At 38.7% G+C, this 24203-nt stretch overlaps 2 pseudogenes; both read right to left on the reverse strand.

Moving 5' to 3' along the window:
* Positions 1–2269: 2269 nt before the first annotated feature.
* LOC108310514 lies at positions 2270–7398 on the reverse strand (annotated as a pseudogene).
* Positions 7399–8026: 628 nt separating this feature from the next.
* Positions 8027–23965, reverse strand: LOC108310515 (annotated as a pseudogene).
* Positions 23966–24203: the final 238 nt, after the last annotated feature.

Here is a 24203-nt window from a genome sequence, read left to right on the forward strand (position 1 = left end):
GTAGGGGCTGTTTTATATAGTAGCTGTTCTGCTCAAAGCTTGTCAGAAGCAGGTCCAGGACCAGGATCCACATGTATTTTCTGCTATGATTTAATATTAAATTTCAGGCAATTAAGTGCCTGAGGTAATTGGTTTCTCCATTATAGGAGAAACAGAAGAAAACCTTAGTGAGAATATTTGCATGTGCTATTGTAACAGTAAAAGAGTATTAAATGTGAGTGGGTTTATCAGAGTACACCAAACTGGAATCTACTAACTTTTTTGTCATTTGATTCTTGGTGGAGAGTATATTCTGCCTTATTGTAACATTAAGCCCTGTCGTGCCGGACCCCTATTAACTTCAGTAGGAATGGCACCAGGTTCAAGAGGCCAAAAAGGAGGCTTGGAACCAGCAAATGAGACACAGGGTTTTATTAGCAGGAAACTTACCTACAGGGACCAGTCTAGTGGCAGTGGGTTGGACAGCAGAACCACATGGCTCAGTGGCAGCATGCTGGGCAAAAGATCTTCAACTGCTTGCAAAAAGCATGCAGTTTATATAGCATTTTCATTTAGCACCCTTTTCCTAACAACATCCACCCAGCAGTCTTCATCCAGCCCAAAACAAAGGGCCTCAATTCCCCACATGGACTGCATTCTGCGGGACAGACCGTGGGTTCAGATGTTTATCATAGACAAGGAATGAATCTCTGGGTTGGCTAATCCTGGACTCCTTACCTCAGAATTCCAAATTCCATTCAGGTGTGTCTGCCATAAGGCTTATTCTAGGATATGCTTACGTTATTGCTGTCAGGTGCATCTCCCATACAGACCCATTTTCCTATTACCTACATAATACCAAACAGACACCAAATCAATGAAATGAATTCAAACAAGAATCTATTCTAATCCTCCCTTGACAGGTGCTGTGATGGATTTAGAGAAGGGCAGGGCTACTTTTAGACAGTTTTTACCATCTCAAGCATGACTACAACTGGCTCATAGTGCCAGCAAGGAATGCAGCATTGTCTGGGGAAGAACAGGTTCAAACAGTTCTTTAAAACATGTCATTTTGCTGATCGGTATCTGAGGGTTGAACAAGGTGTGTAGTGAGAGAATGAACTCACCTGCCTTATATATTGGACTTGATTGGTCTTTTCTGAGCTCCTGTTATTTAATCAATCTTCTTTCCTTCCCCCCGCGCCCCACTTACCTGAGGTTGTATTACAAAAGCACAAGCTGGTTGTAAACACTTCCAACAATGTAGAAATTAGCAAGGAGAAAGTGGAAATTTGCTGTGGATACGACCACAGGCCCACACTTTTGCTCCTGTTGGGATTCTTGGGTCAGTTTCACAGGTCACCTCGCAGTCCTGAAGGCTGAACCCGTCTGTCTGGGCGCCCGTGCTGCCTGCCTCCTGGGGACTCTGGGGCGATGTGGACGGATGCAAGCTCGTCTAAGGTTCCGTGCGTGCAGTCAGGAGTCTGCACCAAGAATGGTCCATTACTGAGGGAGAGTCCTTCCCGAGAGAGGCTTCAGTGCCTTCCATTCTGGGCACTTCCGGACTTTCTGCAGGAAGTGCTGTCCTTGAGTCATTCTGTTTTGTCCCAAGACTGCTGCCAAGAGGGGAACAGGTAAGCATATGCTGGAGGGAGGGGACATGCGGGACAGCTTCAGTCCAGGCCCAGCTGCAGGCCCCGGCTGCCCCGTTTACCCTGACTAGAGAGGAGCAGCCCCCAGGAGGCTGCGGGCACAGTCCCCAGCTCACTCAGGGCCTAGAGCACACTGCAGGGTCCCAGCGCCCTGCCTTAATTTTCACCTTTGTTCCCTCCTGCTTTCCAGCTTGGGAGTCCTTGTTAAGAGATACTCCATCCACAAGGTTATAAACACGACACCTGCATTCCCTTCCAGTCCTTCATGGTTTTCTTTTCTACACACAAACCTTCAGCCTTTACTTATTCCAACTGGAAAACCAGTTTTTCCAACTCTTTTTTAAAAAACAAATTATCATTTTATCATATGCTGAAAGCCCTATCCATAACAAGCCCACTTCTGCGTTTGACTCTGTTCACTGACCCTTCATTTACTTCCTAAACCGACACTTTTGGTAACTTTCAGTGAAGAGGTGGCTTAAATAACTATATTCTCCAGAAATCTCCAGAACCTTTGCGTGGGTCAGGGTGAGAGGTGCCGCCAAGATGTAAACAGAACAGCTGAGTCCTCTAAGTAGGCACCAGGTGAAATCTGCACAGACCGCTTGTGTGGGAGGAATGGAGTCAGAGGCCCTCCCTCAAAATGAAAACCCTGTCTTGGGCAGAGCACACAGGCCCCAGGGTCCCATGGACAGGGCTGGTCCCAACATATGTACACTACTTCCTGGGCTTGGGGGTGGTATGCCAGAGGCTGCCCACGGCCGGAAGCCCATGCAGAGGCCAGGGCCTCTTGTTCCACTTGGCAGAGACCCCAGAAGGAGCCAGAGGATAGCATCAGAGCCTGGGCCGGGGCAGAGGTGCCCAAGGGCACAGCAGCTGCAGGCCATTAGGAAGGCCCGAAGACGGTGAGTGGAAAGCCGGGGGCTCGTGGACAGACCCGGAGAAGGGGCTGTTCAGCTGGGAGTCCTGCATCTGCCGTTTGTGTTTCATCCAGCGATTTTGAAACCAAGTTTTTATCTGAACGTCTAAGAGCTGCATCTCCCTGGCCAGACTCTTTTTATTTTTTTCACACAATGCTTACAATTAGCTTTAAAAAAAAAAACTTTTATTCAACTTTCATTTTAGTTCAGGGGATATAGATGCAGGTTTGTTATCTGGGTCTATTGTGTGATGCTGAGGTTTGGGATACAAATGACCCCATTACCCATATAATGAGCATAGCAGCCAATAGTTTTTCATCTCTTGCTCCCTCCTTCCTTCCCCTCTCTAGTAGTCCCGAGTTTCTACTGTTGCTCTGTTTATGTCCATGAGTTGAGCTCTCACTTACAAGTGAGAACATGCAATACTTGGGTTGTCTGTTCCTGTGTTAATTCGCTTAGAATAATGGCCTCCAGCTGCATTCATGTTGCTGCAAAGAACATAATTTCATTCTTTTTTATGGATGTATAATATTCCATTGTATATATGTATCACATTTTCGTTATCCAGTCCATCATGGATGAGCACTTAGGTTGATTCCACATCTTTGCTATTGTGACTAGTGCTGCAATGAATGTAAGAGTGCATGTATCTTTTTGGCAAAACAACTTGTTTTCTTTTGGATATATACCCAGTAATGGTAGTTCTGTTTGAAGTTCTTTCAGAAATCTCCAAACTGCTTTCCACAGTGACTGAAAGACTTTACATATCCATCAACCATGTATAAGCATTTCCTTTTCTCCACAGCCTCACCAGCGTCTGTTGGTTTTTGACTTTTTGGTAATAGCCCTTCGGACTGGTGTGGGATGGTATTTCATTGTGGTTTTGATTTGTATTTCTGTGATGATTTGTGATGTTGAACATTTTTTCATATATTTATTGGTTGCCTGTATGTCTTTTTGGAGATATGTTTTTTTCACGTCTTTTGCCCATTTTTTAACAGGATTGTTTTTTGCTTGTTCAACTGTTTAAGTTCCTTACAGATTCTAAATACTAGATCTTTGATGCATAATTTGCAAATATTTTCTCCCATTCTGCAGGTTGTCTATTTACTCTGTTGATAGCTTCTTTTGCTGTGCAGAAGCTGTTTAGTTTAGTTAGGTTCTACTTGTCAATTTTTGTTTTTATTGCAATTGTTTTTGGGGACTTAGTCCTAAATTCTTTGCCATGGCTGAGGTTCAGAATAGTGTTTCCCAGGTTTTCTTCTATGATTCTTTATTTGAGGTCTTACATTTAAATCTTTCATCCATCTTGATTAATTTTTATATATGGTGAAAGGTAAGGATCCAGCTTCATTCTTCTGCATATCACTAGCCAGCTATTCCAGCACCATTTATTGAATAAGGATTCCTTTCCCCAATGCTTATTTTTGTCAGTTTTGTCAAAAATTAGGTGGCTACAGGTGTGCAGTTTTATTTCTGGGTTCACTATTCTGTTCCATTGGTCTACATATCTGTTTTTGTGCCTGTAGCTGTTTGGGTTACTGTAGCCTTATAGTATAGTTTGAAGTCAAGTAATGTGATGCCTCTGGCTGTGTTCTTTTTGCCTGGTATTCCTTTGGCTATCTGGACTCTTTTTTAGTTCCACATGGATTTTAGAATAGCTTTTCCTAATTCTGTGAACAATGACATTTGTAGTTTGATAAGAATAGCGTTGAATCTGTAGATTGCTTTGGGCAGTATGGCCATTTTAATGATATTGATTCTTCCAGTCCCTGAGTATGGAATGTTTTTCCATTTGTTTGTGTCATCTATGATTTCTTTTAGCAGTGTTTTGTAGTTCTCCTTTTAAAGATCTTTCATTTCCTTGGTTAGATGTATTCCTAGGTTGTGTGTGTGTGTGTATGTGTGTATGTCTACTGTAAATGGGACTGTGATCTTGTTTTGGCATTCAGCTTTAACATTATCAGTATATTAAAATGCTACTGATTTTTTGTACACTGATTTTGTATCCTGAAACGTTACTGAAGTCGTTTATCAGTTCTGGGAGCCTTTTGGCAGTGTTTAAAGTTTTCTAGGTGTAGAATTATGTTATCCGCAAAGAGAAATAGTTTGACTTCTTTTCCTATTTGGATGGTTTGTTTTTGTTTGTTTGTGTTTTGTTTTGAGACAGAATCTCACTGTGTCACCCAGGCGAGAGTGCAGTGGTGTGATCATGGCTCACAGTAGCCTTGGCCTCCCATACTTCCTCCTTTCAGCTTCCCAAGTAGCTGGGACTACAATAAGTAGCTGGGCACCACCATGACTAATTTTTTGTTGTTTCATAGAGATGGGGTTTTCCCATGTAGCCCAGGCTGGTCTCAAATTCGTGGGCTCAAGTAATCCACCTGCCTCAGCCTCTGGATGCCTTTTAATTCCTTCTTTTGCCTGATTACTCTGGTTAGGATCCAGTACTATGTTGAATAGGAGTAGTGAGAATGGGTAGCCTTGTCTTGTTATAGTTCTCAGGGGGAATGTTTCCAGCTTTTCATATTCAGTATGATGTTGGCTGTGGGTTTGTCATAGACAGCTCTTATTTTGAGGTATGTTCCTTTGCTGCCTAGTTTCTTGATGGTTTTATCATGAATGGATACTGGATTTTGTCAAAAGCTTTATCTGCATTGATTGAGATGGTCATATGGTTTTTGTTTTTAATTCTGTTTATATGATGAATCACATTCATCAATTTGCATATGTTGAAATAACCTTGCATTTGCAGAATGATGCCTACTGGATCATGGGGAATTAACTTTTTGATGTGCTGTTGGATTCAGTTTGCTAGTATTTTTGTTGATGATTTTGCATCTATGTTCATCAGAGATAGTGGCCTTTACTTTTCTTTTTTCCCTGAGTTTTTTTCAGATTTTGGTATTAGGGTGATACTGACTTTGTAAAATGAGTTACAGAGGAGCCACTCCTCCTCACTTTTTTGCAATAGTTTCGGTAGAATTGGTGCCAACTCTTCTTTGTATGTCTGGTACAATTTGGCTGTGGATCCATGTGATCCAGAGGTTTTTTTGGTTGGTAGGCTTTTTACCACTGATTCAATTTTGGAATTTAGTATTGGTCTGATCATGGTTTCAATTTCTTCTTGATTCAATCTTGGGAGATTATGTGTTTCCATAAATATATCCATTTCCTCTAGATTTTCTATTTTGTGTGCATAGAGTTGTTCATAAAGCCTCTGAGGATGTTTTGCCTTACTGTGGGATCACTTGTAATGTCACCTTTGTCATTTCTGATTGTGCTTATTTGAGTCTTGTCTTTTTTCTTTGTTAACCTATCTAGTAGTCTATCAATCTTGTTTGTCCTTTCGAAGAACCAACTTTTGGTTTCATTGATTTTTTTGTATAAATCTTTGCATCTCAATTTCATTCAGTTTTTCTCTGATTTTAAATATTTCTTTTCTTGTGTTAGCTTTGGGGTTAGTTTGTTCTGGTTTTTCTGGTTCTTTCAGGTGTAATGTTAGATTGTGAATTTGAGATCTTTCTAACTTTTTAAGGTAGGCATTTAATGCTATAAACTTTTCTCCTAACACTGCTTTTGCTGCTTCCCAGAGAATTTAGTATGTTGTATCTTTGTTTTCATTAATTTCCGCCTTAATTTTGTTGATTACCCAAAAGTCATTCAGGAGCAAGTTATTTAATTTCCATACAATTGTGTGGTTTTGAGAGTAATGCCCTTCTTTGTCCTTTTTTACTTTTTGTTGTTGGTTTAAAGTCAGTTTTATCTGATATAAGNTCCTAACAACATCCACCCAGCAGTCTTCATCCAGCCCAAAACAAAGGGCCTCAATTCCCCACATGGACTGCATTCTGCGGGACAGACCGTGGGTTTATCATAGACAAGGAATGAATCTCTGGGTTGGCTAATCCTGGACTCCTTACCTCAGAATTCCAAATTCCATTCAGGTGTGTCTGCCATAAGGCTTATTCTAGGATATGCTTACGTTATTGCTGTCAGGTGCATCTCCCATACAGACCCATTTTCCTATTACCTACATAATACCAAACAGACACCAAATCAATGAAATGAATTCAAACAAGAATCTATTCTAATCCTCCCTTGACAGGTGCTGTGATGGATTTAGAGAAGGGCAGGGCTACTTTTAGACAGTTTTTACCATCTCAAGCATGACTACAACTGGCTCATAGTGCCAGCAAGGAATGCAGCATTGTCTGGGGAAGAACAGGTTCAAACAGTTCTTTAAAACATGTCATTTTGCTGATCGGTATCTGAGGGTTGAACAAGGTGTGTAGTGAGAGAATGAACTCACCTGCCTTATATATTGGACTTGATTGGTCTTTTCTGAGCTCCTGTTATTTAATCAATCTTCTTTCCTTCCCCCCGCGCCCCACTTACCTGAGGTTGTATTACAAAAGCACAAGCTGGTTGTAAACACTTCCAACAATGTAGAAATTAGCAAGGAGAAAGTGGAAATTTGCTGTGGATACGACCACAGGCCCACACTTTTGCTCCTGTTGGGATTCTTGGGTCAGTTTCACAGGTCACCTCGCAGTCCTGAAGGCTGAACCCGTCTGTCTGGGCGCCCGTGCTGCCTGCCTCCTGGGGACTCTGGGGCGATGTGGACGGATGCAAGCTCGTCTAAGGTTCCGTGCGTGCAGTCAGGAGTCTGCACCAAGAATGGTCCATTACTGAGGGAGAGTCCTTCCCGAGAGAGGCTTCAGTGCCTTCCATTCTGGGCACTTCCGGACTTTCTGCAGGAAGTGCTGTCCTTGAGTCATTCTGTTTTGTCCCAAGACTGCTGCCAAGAGGGGAACAGGTAAGCATATGCTGGAGGGAGGGGACATGCGGGACAGCTTCAGTCCAGGCCCAGCTGCAGGCCCCGGCTGCCCCGTTTACCCTGACTAGAGAGGAGCAGCCCCCAGGAGGCTGCGGGCACAGTCCCCAGCTCACTCAGGGCCTAGAGCACACTGCAGGGTCCCAGCGCCCTGCCTTAATTTTCACCTTTGTTCCCTCCTGCTTTCCAGCTTGGGAGTCCTTGTTAAGAGATACTCCATCCACAAGGTTATAAACACGACACCTGCATTCCCTTCCAGTCCTTCATGGTTTTCTTTTCTACACACAAACCTTCAGCCTTTACTTATTCCAACTGGAAAACCAGTTTTTCCAACTCTTTTTTAAAAAACAAATTATCATTTTATCATATGCTGAAAGCCCTATCCATAACAAGCCCACTTCTGCGTTTGACTCTGTTCACTGACCCTTCATTTACTTCCTAAACCGACACTTTTGGTAACTTTCAGTGAAGAGGTGGCTTAAATAACTATATTCTCCAGAAATCTCCAGAACCTTTGCGTGGGTCAGGGTGAGAGGTGCCGCCAAGATGTAAACAGAACAGCTGAGTCCTCTAAGTAGGCACCAGGTGAAATCTGCACAGACCGCTTGTGTGGGAGGAATGGAGTCAGAGGCCCTCCCTCAAAATGAAAACCCTGTCTTGGGCAGAGCACACAGGCCCCAGGGTCCCATGGACAGGGCTGGTCCCAACATATGTACACTACTTCCTGGGCTTGGGGGTGGTATGCCAGAGGCTGCCCACGGCCGGAAGCCCATGCAGAGGCCAGGGCCTCTTGTTCCACTTGGCAGAGACCCCAGAAGGAGCCAGAGGATAGCATCAGAGCCTGGGCCGGGGCAGAGGTGCCCAAGGGCACAGCAGCTGCAGGCCATTAGGAAGGCCCGAAGACGGTGAGTGGAAAGCCGGGGGCTCGTGGACAGACCCGGAGAAGGGGCTGTTCAGCTGGGAGTCCTGCATCTGCCGTTTGTGTTTCATCCAGCGATTTTGAAACCAAGTTTTTATCTGAACGTCTAAGAGCTGCATCTCCCTGGCCAGACTCTTTTTATTTTTTTCACACAATGCTTACAATTAGCTTTAAAAAAAAAAACTTTTATTCAACTTTCATTTTAGTTCAGGGGATATAGATGCAGGTTTGTTATCTGGGTCTATTGTGTGATGCTGAGGTTTGGGATACAAATGACCCCATTACCCATATAATGAGCATAGCAGCCAATAGTTTTTCATCTCTTGCTCCCTCCTTCCTTCCCCTCTCTAGTAGTCCCGAGTTTCTACTGTTGCTCTGTTTATGTCCATGAGTTGAGCTCTCACTTACAAGTGAGAACATGCAATACTTGGGTTGTCTGTTCCTGTGTTAATTCGCTTAGAATAATGGCCTCCAGCTGCATTCATGTTGCTGCAAAGAACATAATTTCATTCTTTTTTATGGATGTATAATATTCCATTGTATATATGTATCACATTTTCGTTATCCAGTCCATCATGGATGAGCACTTAGGTTGATTCCACATCTTTGCTATTGTGACTAGTGCTGCAATGAATGTAAGAGTGCATGTATCTTTTTGGCAAAACAACTTGTTTTCTTTTGGATATATACCCAGTAATGGTAGTTCTGTTTGAAGTTCTTTCAGAAATCTCCAAACTGCTTTCCACAGTGACTGAAAGACTTTACATATCCATCAACCATGTATAAGCATTTCCTTTTCTCCACAGCCTCACCAGCGTCTGTTGGTTTTTGACTTTTTGGTAATAGCCCTTCGGACTGGTGTGGGATGGTATTTCATTGTGGTTTTGATTTGTATTTCTGTGATGATTTGTGATGTTGAACATTTTTTCATATATTTATTGGTTGCCTGTATGTCTTTTTGGAGATATGTTTTTTTCACGTCTTTTGCCCATTTTTTAACAGGATTGTTTTTTGCTTGTTCAACTGTTTAAGTTCCTTACAGATTCTAAATACTAGATCTTTGATGCATAATTTGCAAATATTTTCTCCCATTCTGCAGGTTGTCTATTTACTCTGTTGATAGCTTCTTTTGCTGTGCAGAAGCTGTTTAGTTTAGTTAGGTTCTACTTGTCAATTTTTGTTTTTATTGCAATTGTTTTTGGGGACTTAGTCCTAAATTCTTTGCCATGGCTGAGGTTCAGAATAGTGTTTCCCAGGTTTTCTTCTATGATTCTTTATTTGAGGTCTTACATTTAAATCTTTCATCCATCTTGATTAATTTTTATATATGGTGAAAGGTAAGGATCCAGCTTCATTCTTCTGCATATCACTAGCCAGCTATTCCAGCACCATTTATTGAATAAGGATTCCTTTCCCCAATGCTTATTTTTGTCAGTTTTGTCAAAAATTAGGTGGCTACAGGTGTGCAGTTTTATTTCTGGGTTCACTATTCTGTTCCATTGGTCTACATATCTGTTTTTGTGCCTGTAGCTGTTTGGGTTACTGTAGCCTTATAGTATAGTTTGAAGTCAAGTAATGTGATGCCTCTGGCTGTGTTCTTTTTGCCTGGTATTCCTTTGGCTATCTGGACTCTTTTTTAGTTCCACATGGATTTTAGAATAGCTTTTCCTAATTCTGTGAACAATGACATTTGTAGTTTGATAAGAATAGCGTTGAATCTGTAGATTGCTTTGGGCAGTATGGCCATTTTAATGATATTGATTCTTCCAGTCCCTGAGTATGGAATGTTTTTCCATTTGTTTGTGTCATCTATGATTTCTTTTAGCAGTGTTTTGTAGTTCTCCTTTTAAAGATCTTTCATTTCCTTGGTTAGATGTATTCCTAGGTTGTGTGTGTGTGTGTATGTGTGTATGTCTACTGTAAATGGGACTGTGATCTTGTTTTGGCATTCAGCTTTAACATTATCAGTATATTAAAATGCTACTGATTTTTTGTACACTGATTTTGTATCCTGAAACGTTACTGAAGTCGTTTATCAGTTCTGGGAGCCTTTTGGCAGTGTTTAAAGTTTTCTAGGTGTAGAATTATGTTATCCGCAAAGAGAAATAGTTTGACTTCTTTTCCTATTTGGATGGTTTGTTTTTGTTTGTTTGTGTTTTGTTTTGAGACAGAATCTCACTGTGTCACCCAGGCGAGAGTGCAGTGGTGTGATCATGGCTCACAGTAGCCTTGGCCTCCCATACTTCCTCCTTTCAGCTTCCCAAGTAGCTGGGACTACAATAAGTAGCTGGGCACCACCATGACTAATTTTTTGTTGTTTCATAGAGATGGGGTTTTCCCATGTAGCCCAGGCTGGTCTCAAATTCGTGGGCTCAAGTAATCCACCTGCCTCAGCCTCTGGATGCCTTTTAATTCCTTCTTTTGCCTGATTACTCTGGTTAGGATCCAGTACTATGTTGAATAGGAGTAGTGAGAATGGGTAGCCTTGTCTTGTTATAGTTCTCAGGGGGAATGTTTCCAGCTTTTCATATTCAGTATGATGTTGGCTGTGGGTTTGTCATAGACAGCTCTTATTTTGAGGTATGTTCCTTTGCTGCCTAGTTTCTTGATGGTTTTATCATGAATGGATACTGGATTTTGTCAAAAGCTTTATCTGCATTGATTGAGATGGTCATATGGTTTTTGTTTTTAATTCTGTTTATATGATGAATCACATTCATCAATTTGCATATGTTGAAATAACCTTGCATTTGCAGAATGATGCCTACTGGATCATGGGGAATTAACTTTTTGATGTGCTGTTGGATTCAGTTTGCTAGTATTTTTGTTGATGATTTTGCATCTATGTTCATCAGAGATAGTGGCCTTTACTTTTCTTTTTTCCCTGAGTTTTTTTCAGATTTTGGTATTAGGGTGATACTGACTTTGTAAAATGAGTTACAGAGGAGCCACTCCTCCTCACTTTTTTGCAATAGTTTCGGTAGAATTGGTGCCAACTCTTCTTTGTATGTCTGGTACAATTTGGCTGTGGATCCATGTGATCCAGAGGTTTTTTTGGTTGGTAGGCTTTTTACCACTGATTCAATTTTGGAATTTAGTATTGGTCTGATCATGGTTTCAATTTCTTCTTGATTCAATCTTGGGAGATTATGTGTTTCCATAAATATATCCATTTCCTCTAGATTTTCTATTTTGTGTGCATAGAGTTGTTCATAAAGCCTCTGAGGATGTTTTGCCTTACTGTGGGATCACTTGTAATGTCACCTTTGTCATTTCTGATTGTGCTTATTTGAGTCTTGTCTTTTTTCTTTGTTAACCTATCTAGTAGTCTATCAATCTTGTTTGTCCTTTCGAAGAACCAACTTTTGGTTTCATTGATTTTTTTGTATAAATCTTTGCATCTCAATTTCATTCAGTTTTTCTCTGATTTTAAATATTTCTTTTCTTGTGTTAGCTTTGGGGTTAGTTTGTTCTGGTTTTTCTGGTTCTTTCAGGTGTAATGTTAGATTGTGAATTTGAGATCTTTCTAACTTTTTAAGGTAGGCATTTAATGCTATAAACTTTTCTCCTAACACTGCTTTTGCTGCTTCCCAGAGAATTTAGTATGTTGTATCTTTGTTTTCATTAATTTCCGCCTTAATTTTGTTGATTACCCAAAAGTCATTCAGGAGCAAGTTATTTAATTTCCATACAATTGTGTGGTTTTGAGAGTAATGCCCTTCTTTGTCCTTTTTTACTTTTTGTTGTTGGTTTAAAGTCAGTTTTATCTGATATAAGAAGAGCAACCCTTGCCCTTTTTTTGTTTTCCATTTGCATGATATATTTTCCTCCAGTCCTTTACTTTGAACCTATGATTGTTACATGTGAGATGGGTCTCTTGAAGACAGCAGACAGATGGGTCTTATTTTTTTATCCAACTGGCACTCTGCACCTTTTAAGTGAGATGGTTAGACCATTTACATTCACAGTAAATATTGATACATGAGGCTTTGATCCTATCATGAACTTGTTAGCTGGTTGCTTTATAGTTTCTATTTTGTGGTTGCTTAAAAGGGTTGGTGGGCTAGGTACTTAAGTATATTTTTGTGGTACCGGGTATCGTTCTTGTTTTCATGTCTAGAACTCCCTTGAGGATCTCTTGTAAACCTGATCTAGTGGTAACAAATTCCCTTAGCATTTGTTGGCTTGGAAAAAAAATTTTTTTCTCTTTTGCTTATGAAGCTTAGTTTGGTGGGATGAGAAATTCCTGGTTGGGATTTCTTTTACTTAAGAATACTTAAAATAGGCCCCCCGTATCTCCTGGCTTATAAGATTTCCACTGAGTCAATTTTCTTTTGAAGACGTAAAGTAATCTATTTCTCAAATTAATTTTTTTCCTTAAAAAGTCAAAGCTGGTGTTCATACAGTTCACACTAGTATAGTCATGCCAGTTATATAAAACTGACAACCATTCCGATTAGTCAGAATTAGTGCCTGAGTTGATCCATTGGTGGATATTTTAAATACCATCCCTCCCTACCTAAAGTTAGTATGTATGCTTACTTTTTCTGTTATTTGTTTTCATTGTTGGACAAGATGGATCTGATAGGAAAGTCTGAATTTACTTTTAACTGCTTAGATTTTAATCAAATTTCCACCATTTAACTAGTTTTGTGATTAATTTCTAGAGATTAATTTTCTCATCTGTAAAAGAAAATAATCATATATGTCATAATATATATATTATAGGTTTATTGAGAAGATGAATTTAATTCATGAAGAGTGCTTTGATCAGTACTGATTCATGGTAAAGTGTTTAATTGTTGATAGCTATTATTAGGCATTTAAAGGCCAAACTTCTAACTGCTTGCACTCTTCCCACATACTTTCAACATTCCTCTCCTGATAAAATAAAGGAAGGGAGGGACTAAGATTAATTTCATAACCACTGTAGATTATCTGACATAAAAAAGGACAAAAAAAGAAGACAGAAAAATGTAATTTTCAGACAACCTTTTCAAGCTCAAGACAGACTTCCTACACAGACATCAACTGCCTGGATAGAAGTTACAAATATCAAGTGAGTTCAAACATAGTATATAATATAATTTCAAATATTTCATGCCATGAGGATTGATTTGTATTTTGTGAGAAAATCTTTTAATCCTGTATTTATTTTATTTTTATATAACACAATTCCTTGTAAAAACTTGTAAGCTAGTTTCTTTCTTACTGTAATATATGTTCATCTGGGCTAAATAATAGTTAATATTTATTGAATGCTTATGGAGTATCAGGTACTGTTCTAGGTGCTTTAAGCATATTAATTTTCTTAATTCTCCCAACCTATGTGGTATAAATACTATTATTATTTTCATCTTCCAGAAGACTAAGCTAATCTATAGCAATGTCTTTAAATTTACTATAGATTATATACCCAACAATGATGAACCTGAGATTTGACCTACCATCTGGCCCTAGAGCTCTTGCTATCAGCCATTCTACTATTCAGCTTCTCTTTTGGATATAACATATGTAAACTTTCCTAGTCTCTTTTATAGATGTGATTATTTCAGATGTGAAACAACAATTAACAATTGGACCCAAATGCACGCTACCGTTTGCCACTTCCTGCATAAGTTGTTTCAAACATGTGTTTTGAATTGAATTTATTTCTTTGAAATAAATTTTGGAAATAAGAGTTGACCAAGTAAATTCAAGAAAGGATATACTCAAAAAGAAATGGACCCTCATCAAGCAAGGTGTGTTCTGTTAGTTTACTACTAATGTCCAAAAAAGCATTACAAATGATATTTGGATCCACCTATTTTAGATAGCTCTCTATATCAAAACCTCTGTTTTATTTTTTAAGTAATATTGACTTAAAAATATAGAAGAATAATCTATGATATTCATGGATAAATAGGAAACATGAAAAAGCACAAAGGAGAAACTAAAAATTCACCATTATCCTACCTCCCCAAAAGGCCATTCTTAATGATTGAGTTCTGTTGACTAATAGTTTTCTAGGGAACAAAAATATTACTTCATTAAGAATCTTATTAATAATTATATAATAACATCATTTTCCATTATCGATAACTGAGGAGACCTGAATCCGCAGTAACCATGGAAAACATTTTGGATATTTCTGAAAGAACTTAAAACAGAGCTACCATTCAACCCAACAATCCCGTTACTGGCTATATATCCAAAAGAAAACAAATTGTTCTATCAAACATGAAATATTATCTATAAAAAGAGTAAAATCATGTTCTTTGCAGCAACATGGATGCAGCTGGAGGCCATTGTCCTAAGTGAATTAACACATAGGTCTAAGAAACAATTAACATATTCATAAATATACATATGCAGCAAAATGTAAATAATATATAGTCATAACTGGGAATATCACCTTTAGAATCATGAGTTCAAAGAGCTGGCTATATCCTTGCCAAAGTATATAACTTTGGTCAAAATAAGTAAGTTGTCCATGCCTCAGTTTCCTTGTCTATAAAGTAGAAACAATCATTTGTATGTTGTGGGCCTTTTGGGAGACATTAGAAAAAAAGATGTATAAAAGACTTTTAAAGCCATTCCTGGCACATCAGGGCACTTAATAGCTTTAATTTTCCCCTTTTCTTCCTCTTTATGCTTTTGGGCTAGGAGCATATTCATGTCTTCAACGGTAAATGACATTTGTTTACTTATTTATCTAGGTGGTAATAGTGGGTTCAGTGAATATTGAACTCAACTCAAGCATGGGTAGTCTCTAACAAAGAGTTATTTATGCTAATTTTGCTTCATTTCACAATCATTCATAACATGTTATGATATTAAAGTATGCATTTAAACTTGAACAACTCTCAAGTATGTAACTGATTACTTTGACTTTAATTAGAATTATTGATCTAAACCTTCTGTGTCAAGCCCAGCAACAGTCAGCTCTTTGTTGAACATGTCAGCTGGTTAGGATGAAGAAATTAGATAATTAGGGAAAACAATTTTTTTCTCCAAAATCTCAGGTGGGCTGCAACCCAATTTAAGATGGGATTAATTTGGTCACAGATTATGTGTTGGACAGCCATGGTTTAAAAAAACTATTTGCCTGGAATGACTAGTTAGTATCTATTATGACTGCATTAAACATATTCTTCGACTTCCTAGATCTGTTAGAATCTGAGACCTCCTTCTCTGTTTCATACTGATGGGTATCTGGACAGTTTTTGTGGCAGAACTGACTCCCTGATTGCAGAGTTCTCAAGTTCTCTGCTTGAAATTACTCAAATTTGTAATGATAAGGGTTTTCTACAACTACACATATTCAATCAGCCATATTCCTATTATTCTGACAATTTCTGATCCTCTTTACTATTACACAAATTCTTGTAACATGGGATTCTGGAAGCATGACACTCTGAGTGTAAACTTACCTGTTAATTTTATACATAAAATATCTCCTTTTGCCAGGGAATGGAACTGTAGGTACCTCTATGAAAAGACTGTATTATATTCCCTGTCTTTAAATGGGGAAAAAATGAGTACTAAGCTGTTTCCTGGAAGATTATTTTTTGTTACTCAACTTTCCTCTAGAATTATTTCTTTTTGTTTCTATCAAATATCTTCCCCAACTCTCAGTTATAGCAGTGAGGGTTAAAGCTTGTTCTTTGCGTGAGTTTGTGCCTCATGTGAGTTTGTTATTTAGTATATGAATATGTATATATGCATACATGCACATACTATAATATACATATTTTAAATATATATGTTTGTATATATGCATATTATTTGTGAGGTACATGTGCACTACTCTTACCTTAAGAAACAGTATTATGCAACTTAAATGATGGCAAAATTGGTTTTCTAATTAACTCACTGTATGTTGTTTTCTCAGCAGCTCTGCTCTCATCTGAATCCCTTGCTCGCCTAAGTCCCACGCACCATCCATAGCTTGTTCTCTTCCTTCCCACTGTGCTGTCTTCTATCAACCAGGGCAGTCAAATCAACCCTTAGAGTGTTCTTAAAAGCACCATATGCCCAACAGAAGAGCACTTGAATTACTCTATATACCAGAACCTGCTGTACATCACAACAGATTATTAACAGAGACCAAAAACTAGGACACTGTGTGATCTTTTAACCCGTCAGAAACTACCACCTGAGAGTACTTCTTGGCCCATTTATTGCAGTTCCTAGAATCTCATTTCTACTAACTAAATTAGTCAGACACCTACAGGCAACCTGGATGCAAATGACTTCTGACCTAAAGCTTAGCCATCCTGCTTCTTTCTTTATAGGGATTATATATATATATATATACATATACATATATATATTTTTAGAAGAGAGTAATCCTTAGCAAGCTGCCTTCTCCAGAATGAAGAAAAGCAATAAAAACAAAAACTTTTCTAGGTAAGTTGAGTATCTTTCTCTGTGGAGTTGCCCATAATGAAAGTAGAATGACAGGGTCTAGATGATTTGTTTAAGAACACAGGCAAATAACATGTGTATTTTCTTTTTTAATACATAAAATCTCCTGGTAGCTCTGCTTTGTTTTGTGATTGGCATTTTCTATTCAAGGCCTAGTCCTGCCTTGTGAAAATTTTTCGGATGGCCTCCATTGTGCGATTTAACTTCCTCAGACTTAAAAACTGTATCGTTTTCATGGAGACCTGACAGCCTAAAGAAGGCTGTGTTTCATTAACACATCAAATGATTTGGGGTCAGAAAAACTAGGTAGCCTTCCTCTAACCTTATCTTCCTCCAGAAGAAAGATGCTTTGGAAGAATACAGGAATGGCAATCCATTCTTAATGACATTACCATACAAAGCAAAATATATGATAAAGTGATCTTAGATTCTATAACCTACATAAATGCAGTTGGGTCTTGTGAGATATGGCAGGTGAAAGGAATAGAAGTTTTACATGATGACACCAAATGGAGAAGGCAGAATAGGAGATGATCACTTGAAACAGCCTTGGAAGGAATGGTTGTGTGTGGACACAAACATGGCGATGGGCTTACTACAAAAAGAGAGACTGGAAAATTATAACTTCGTGGCCATGCTCTTTATACACATATATTTTCCCTAGGAAAAAAAGTATCAATAGAGATGTGAATAGTTAATCTAAAATGGTTATTAAACTGTAGTATCTAAAATGGACATTATGCTGTAAAATAGGTTAAAACTCACATACCAAAGTTACAAATGTCATGCAACTGTTATATACAATCGCAATAATGAAAAATCAAATTCTTAACATTAGTATATCAAATTGTATTGTTGTGAATATTTGCAAGCATTTCATATTGTCTAGGTGCATTAAAGGCATGGTTACAAATTATTAGTACTCATACTCCTCTAAGAAGAAAAATATTGATCTTCTTTAGTGTAGTAGAAAACAATTTCATTGAGAATTCAAAGACCTGGGTTCATGTTCCATTCTGTTCCATGACTGAAACATGTCATTTTGTTGTTCTGATCCTGTCACATGTGCTTACAGGATGCCTTCAGAATCAAGTACACTGTGAGATACCATATAAATGAAAGATATCACACGTAAAGGTTAGGGTACTTTAAAAAAGTTAAGTATCTTACACACACAGCCATAATGGATTGATTATCAAGTCAAAATTTTTTCAATGCTGTACTTGTGCGCTTTTGCTTACCACTGAATCAATTTTTTTCTCAGGAGGATATGAATGTAGCTGCCAACTTCAGATTAAGAGCACTTTTTATGCCGAGATCTATAATATTTAGATAATATATTCACATATATTTCCCTGTTTTGCATTTTATTTTAACTCAGTATAAAGTGGCATTAGTTGAATGCCAGCATAATATGCTGCCATATGAAACATACAGAGCTAGTCTCTGTTAATTCAGGTAAGAAACTGATTAAAGATAGAAAGTACGTTCCTTTCTTGTGAGAGGGAAAGGCAGGGTCAGCAGATGCAAAGATGTAATTAATACAACAGCATCCAGTAGCTCAAAAACTAAAATTAAGTTCTTAGGAAAAATGAATTGCTGAGGAAAAAGAAGAAATTAACGATAAGAAGCAAGGATTATCATTCCCTGTGGCCTCTAGGTAGAAGTTAGGGATCAAATCTCCTAAAGTCTCATGATATCTTCTAAGAAAAACCAGTTCTTCAACCTTCCTCTTATTCTGCAAACAAGTTCTGCATCTCTCTACAGTGAAGCCTCAATGGTGTTAGAGAGAGCAGAGTTCTGCTATGGATATTCCGTCAGGATCCATTCTGACCTTATTGTGCCTTACTGTGCTGCCGACTACATCCCATAGGCTTCCTTGAAGCCAGAATTCAGGAGAAAATGAGGTTTCCCCAATCAAATTTCAACAAAAGCATCTTAGCATGAGGTTTTCTTGATTTGATGTTCAGTGTCCAGTGTCTAGTTTTCTAGGTGTCAAGAGACAGTTGCACAAGGAAATAATAAGTATTTTAGATGATGGATATGCTAACTACCCTGATCTGAACATGATACATTATGTGTATCAAAACATCACTATATATCCCATAAATATGTACAATCATTATTTGTCCATTAAAAAATAAAATTAAAAATATCATTTGTTATCTTTTCACCCTTTTTTTTTTTTTTTTTGACAGTATTCTCACACTCTACACCCAGGCTGGAGTACAGTGGTGCAGTCTCAGCTGACTGCAACCTCCGTCTCCCAGGCTCAAGCAATTCTTTTGCCTCAGCATCCCAAGTAGCTGGGATTACAGGCTTGCGCCACCACATCTAGTGAATTTTTGTATTTTTAGTAGAGACAGGGTTTCATGTTGGCCAGGCTGGTCTAACTCCAGACCTCAAGTAATCTGCCTACCTTGGCCTCCCAAAGTGCTGAGATTATAGATATGAACCACTTTTCACCTGGCACCTGGCCTCTTTTCACCTTTCTGTCTTTAACACCCAGCATGGTGCTGATACATACTGAAAATAGTAAGTAAATTGAATGATATAATCCTAAAAAGAAAAAAGAAAGAGATAATGGCATCTGTGGGAGCAGCAGCCGTATTCTGTATCCCACTGTCCAGTCAACAGCTTCCTGGGTGCTGAGAGTCAGGGATGGTATTGCCGACCTTCTGATTGCAGCTTTCTTATCCCTGTCTTGTAGCTACAGCAATGTGTTCTGGAACTTCAGAATTTTCACTGTAGCCTCCTGATTCCCTCTATTCCTGATTGCAGCATCTAATAGTTTCCTGGGACCTCAGTTCTGCATGCTCCAGGAGTACTGAAGGTCAGGCTTGAGTCCTGCTTTTCCAGACCTTCTAGCAATTTTGTAAGCACTTAATATCCTGCATTACACTCCTTTCTGCAGAAAATATCTAAAGCAGTTTCTATTTTGTGAACTATAGCCCGATGCCAAAGGTTTTGACACAAATGCCTACTTGTCAATGACTGTCTACAGCAATGTATTAAGAACATTGAAACTGAGTCCAAATTCAGTGAAAAAGATTTTCTGTGCTTGGCATGGGAGAGAGGGTCATTATACATTTGCCACCTTATAATACATCAGCCGTATCTAACAAATCTCCAAGTGTATGTACTAATAAATATAAAATTTAAGACAGATAAAATTTCAAAATTTCATTCCTAAACAGGTATAGTGAAAATGAACTAGAGAGACCAAAATTAAGCAAGGATCACATAGAGGGAAATGTTAAATTTATTCACAGGAATGCTAATTGAACCATATGCGAGTTACAATTTATCAAACTCGAAATAGCAAAAGTTACTTCAATACAATCCCACTAATCTAAACCTAGTCTTTAAAGATAAAAGTGTCTGGCCATCTTGTTCCCTGAAGTTGCTGAATTGCGCACTGCTGGAAAAGATTTTAAAGGATTAATTTTAAGGAAACTTCAAACCAAAAATCAAACTATTAGAAAAGAATATAAAAACAACCCCCCAAAATCTTCTGTGCCTGTTCCTTTATAATGATTTACCTTGGTCAGGTAGGTTGATGAGGTTTAGCCCCCGTTCTGAAGGGCAATCATTCTTTTCCTGAGAGTGTTAATACTTTAGTCATTTAAGCTTTCTAATTTGATGCTTTTTGGTTAAGGAGGAAAACTTAAATGAGGAAAGGAAATGCTGAGAGGAAATTACTTGAACAGAATTTAATAGTTTTGTGATATGAAGCTGTGATCACATTTTTTTCACAGTATGAGTCAGTCATATAAATGTTTGGTTTACTTAGTTTCTTAATTTGATTTGAAACTAAACGGAGCAAAACTTGTCAGCAAAATGTAATTTTTCATGAGGTAAACTACACTGATTTCATTATAATGTAACATTCATATTTGTAAATGAAACTGGTTTAAATGGCTTTTGGTTACCATAAAGCTCATTTTTAAAAATACGTTTTTAAATGGATTCATGGCCCATGCTATAATTTCAATAAACCTGCCTCCTACATGAAGATTTGAAGATCATGGTTATAGTTACTATTAGTGTCAACACAATGTAAGTAGGGTTCATTATGAAACTCACTGGGGATTTCTAAAGTGATTACATTCTCTTTGTAATCCACAAAAAGGAACTCTTCAAAAGATAACAATTCAATGAGATGAAATGGGAATCATCTGGTTCACCTGTAAATCATATCCCATTTTTTGTGGTATGTCATTGCTGTTCTATCCTATTAGCACCAGAGAAAGAAATTCAAGAAGGTTGGTTTTTATTTTGCATCCTTATAAAAATGGGAAGCAGATTGAGCATCAGCTATTAGGGTAGCTTCCTACCTAGTCTCTGGTAGAGGCCTCCATCAAACCCACAGAAATTCCAAACCACCTTTTTTAATGCAATCAAGTACTTTCTCTAGTGGTTTCATGTTATAAGAAAATATTCAGTACTAATTTTTTCTTTTAAATTTCATATCAATCTTTTTTTTCATTTTTCTATTCCCCACATATTATTCTTCTTAAGCTAGCAGAATGAACATTAACCAACTTGGTACCTGGAAGTCTCCCATGACCAGGCATTGTTTTAATCTACTATATTTGTGGTAACTTGTTAGAGATGTAATAAAAAACAAATACAGGAATATTGTAAGAAAGCATAATTACAGGGCCTACTATAGTGGCTGATACAGAGTAAGCCCTAAATAAGTCTCAGTTTCCTCCCATAACTTATCTAGGAAACTGCAATTCATTTATTCACCAAAAACTTAATAACAATAGCACATTCTATTTTCTGGACACCATTCTAGAAACTCATGGAGTTTACCTCTTAACCAAAGAAGCAAAATCATTTTATATATTTGAGGTAATTGTTCACACTCTATACAGACCAGGCTCAAGGAGGTGTTTGTTCTTCTCATCTATCACGCCACAGGCTCCCACACACTCACACTCACACATGTCAACAAGACCTATGGACAGCTGCTCATTTCCTAATCTTTGACCTGCTTGCTTTGGGTGAGTTGGTTTCTGTGGGATTTTAAATGGACAAAGTTAGTTATGTTTTGTTTTGCATTCAAGAAGCAGATGAAAACTGAATACTACTACTGATAGATTTGGTCTTCGTGTGCCTGTCTCTCTTTAGAGGGTTAGACAGGAGACAGGGAAGTCTGTAAGTGAGGATGGGGTGGGATAAAACTGAAATTGCTGCTATTCCCCTTAAAGGTTTCATAGTTGGAAGCACTGAATCCAACATCTATTTTGGTAAGTTCAAAATAGAATTTCAAAACCTTGAGTGCAGGTGAGCCAGGACATAAACTCAAGCTGTTTTTCCAAAAGAACTGTAAAAGAGTCTATCTAAGCAGCCAAGGGAAGAGTCCATTTAAACAGCCAAGCATCCTGCCTTTGCCTTCTCCTGCTACCTTTCCTAGAATGCTTGCTAATTTATCCAACTAACTCAGACCCACCACAGAAGTGAAACAGTTCTCTGACTAGTCCTTGGGACAAAAAAAGCTTCCAGATGCAAGGGACTTAGTCCTTCATTATCCTGCCAATGCTGGATGCTACAGGGTCTTCTGCATCAGACCAATTCCTCCTGGTAGTGAGTAAGGCAGTTCTACCTCTATAGTTCACAATTAATGTCCCTTTTCCAGAGTTAAGAATCCTACTCAGACATGAACAGCTGAGAGTTAGTAACCACTGAGGAGCACTCAGCAGCACACATTCTCACCTTGTGACCTTTGTAGTTTGACTCCGCTTCCAACTGTCTCCTTCTGCTATATTTGTGTCCCTGTGACTAAAGGGAGGACCTACGGAAGAGGAGCAGACTTTTATTAGAGCAGGGATCCTGGTCAGATAGGTTAGGATCTCAGCAGGGGATCTGCCAGCCTCATAAACTGATGTTCACTCTGTGATTGCAGCATCTCACTGTCCAGGGAAATCAAGCCTCGCTGTCAGAGAAGGAATCTAGCTGCTTCCCTCTGGAGTGATTCTGGAGGTCTTTTGGTTTGGCAGAGCTCTCCTGTGTGTAAACGTCTGTATGATGTTTTGTAATGTTTTTATTGATGTTGAGTCGTTAGTACAAAAACAATACTAACTGTACCATTTGGTCTCCTGGTTTCCCGCATCTCTCCATCTCCTCAAGCAGGTGGTATAGCTGGAGGACTGTTTATTCCATGGCTTATTTCCCCTTTATCTTTGATGTCCCAGGATGTCAAAGGTTGTAAATTTAATATTGATTTTATAAAGTAGTTTTACTCTAACATGTCAGTTATGATTAACTTCAACCTGAAAGAAGCTAAGCCACTGATCTGGATTTGCACGCAATGTGGATCCCCAGCTCTCAGACTCTCTGAGTGAATGCTTTATTTATTAGAGTATGCAGAGGGTTTGTAAAAGCCAGAACAGCCCCGAGCCTCCAGCACCTGGGCCCTTACATTAAGCTTGAAAACCTAAGTAGATCAGAAAGATATCATTTGCTGGCATGTCAACAGACAGAAGAGTTTATAGATCACATTATACCCCAGTGCATACAACCAGAGAGAGAGAGGAATGAGAAGTCTTACTTGAATTTCAACCCCCCCCCCCTTCTCCAGACCTCCAGTGCTCTTATGTTCCACCTCCAGAATGGGGGTTATTGCTATAATAACAGTGATAAAAGTTGACATTTATTGAACCTTTTCAGTGTGTTGGCCACTTAATAAGTGTCAAGCACAGTACTACGAATTTTGTATGTGCCATCTCATTTAATACTTACATCAGTCCTATGAAGAGAGTGTTTATGACTACCATTATCATTATTTTTTATTATTATTATTATTATTATTACTCCCATTCTACAGATGAAGGAACTAAGAAATCACACTGCAGCAACTTTTGAAGTTGGAATTCAATTCCAGCCAGTCAGATCCCCAGCAGCCCACATTTTAGTCCCTAGCGCCATAATGCTTTCTGCATCAGAAAACTGGAAAGTGACATCCTTGCACCAATCATGCTGAGATGACATCTTTAGCTTAAATTTTCTGTTTTTTGTTTTTTGTTTTTTTGATGCAAACTAATCTTGAAGCAAAATAGTAGAATTCATCCCCAAATTCCAATTCATCCCCAATTTCTCTGTTAAGCAGAAGGCAAGTGGTGTTTTTTTATCCTGTGTTACTGATCCTCTCTCCCTCCTCATACTTTGGAACACTTTCTCCCTGGATGATGAAGCTCAGGATGTTCACCACTTTGTAGCGGGAAGCTCTTCCTAAAGCCATGTGGCCATGTTCCTGCTTGCCAGCTGCTCACTGCAGGTGCCGCAAGGGGCCACACAGGGGCTCAGGTTAAAGATATGGATCACAGGCTTCTTATCCTGGGAATCTGAGCTTACAGTATTTTAAGATTGCAAAGGCCAGTACAACAGGGGGCTGACAGAGGTGTACTTGGGTGCTTTGTCACCCAAGTTCAATTACTACTTGAGCTTATGCATGGCCTAAGTCCTCCACTTCTCCCTCC

Source organism: Cebus imitator, unplaced genomic scaffold (genome assembly GCF_001604975.1).
Source record: "Cebus imitator isolate Cc_AM_T3 unplaced genomic scaffold, Cebus_imitator-1.0 Scaffold104, whole genome shotgun sequence".
In the NCBI taxonomy this organism is placed as follows: domain Eukaryota; kingdom Metazoa; phylum Chordata; class Mammalia; order Primates; family Cebidae; genus Cebus; species Cebus imitator.